Source organism: Brassica oleracea, unplaced genomic scaffold, assembly GCF_000695525.1.
Source record: "Brassica oleracea var. oleracea cultivar TO1000 unplaced genomic scaffold, BOL UnpScaffold01143, whole genome shotgun sequence".
NCBI classification, from domain to species: Eukaryota; Viridiplantae; Streptophyta; class Magnoliopsida; order Brassicales; family Brassicaceae; genus Brassica; species Brassica oleracea.
Window position 1 is genome coordinate 1 of NW_013617702.1, and position 1,434 is coordinate 1,434.

A 1,434-nucleotide genomic window follows, 5' to 3' on the forward strand; every position below is an offset into this window, starting at 1 on the left:
TTTGGACCTACGGTGGATATTTTGAAGGCACATTGCTGGAAAATACGATGTCCACCAAAGATTAAACATTTCCTATGGCAATTGGTGACATGGTGTATAGCAGTCAAGAAAAATCTGCATAAGCGAGAGATACCCGGAGACATTGTGTGTGCAAGATGTGGTGCGGAGGAGAAATCAATCAACCATGTGTTTTTTGAATGCCCTCCTGCACTTCAGACATGGGCTCTTTCAAAGATTCCAACAAATCCAAATATGTTTCCGACAAGCTCCCTCTTTGTGAACATGGATCATCTTTTTTGGAGAGTGCTTCCACAGATGGAGGATCATCAGTTTGCATGGATACTATGGTATATTTGGAAGGGAAGAAATAATAATGTCTTTAGTAATATGGATGTAGATTCGCTAGATACCCTTAAACTGGCTGATACGGAATCAAAGCTTTGGGCTGAGTCGCAAATTCTGACTGATGAAAAGAGAGTTTAACAGGTTGGTGCAACGGTTCTTCCGTCAATCCCAGGAAGATGGTGTTTTACGGATGGTTCCTGGAAAGACAATGATATTTTCTCAGGACAAGGATGGTATAGTACTCTAGAGGGATTTGCGGGTTTGATGGGTGCAAGGAATGTCCGGGCGTCCCTTTCTCCACTTCATGCAGAAATGGAAGCTTTGTTATGGGCAATGGAATGTATGAAAAACTTACGACAATTTCAGGTTACGTTTGCCCAGCATTTGCAAGTTATTTGGAGGATTTAAACAGCTTGAAGGAGAGTTTTTCCTGTGCAGAGATTATCTATGTCCCAAGAACGCAGAACAAGCAGGCGGATAGCTTAGCCCGTAGCGCTAGGAAAGAAACGTCTTTTGTAGTTCACATGGATCAAGATCTCCCAGTTTGGTTCACAGAGTCCATATGAGTCTATAAAGTAGATGACAAAAAAAAAAAATATTATACATAGAAATATTTCATGATTGATGATCAAAGAATCATCGTCTTGAAAAAGCTTATTAAAGACAAACATCTAACATAGAAAGTTTTGAAAGATCTTAAGTAATACTAGACCCTGAGTGCGGGTATAAATTTTCAATTTTTAATTATTTATTTTATTAAATGATGTATTTGTAATATTTGTTCATATTATATTCATTAAGTAAATATTTTTTTTTGCATCTTAAACTATTTATTTTTTTACGAATGTGTGATATCATATAAAAATATTTTAAAAAATGAGTATATAGAGTTAATTAGATAATTGTAAAAACATAAATTTTTCTTTTGTGTGCGATATCATATAAATAATGATCCATCCAGTTAACAAAAATCATGATTTTTTTTATGTGTAATTTTTTTATTTTGACCATTTCCTTAAAACTATATTAAATTTTACATATTTTAATTAGAATATTTTTAATATCTTTACCTTTTTATTTGAAATGCAA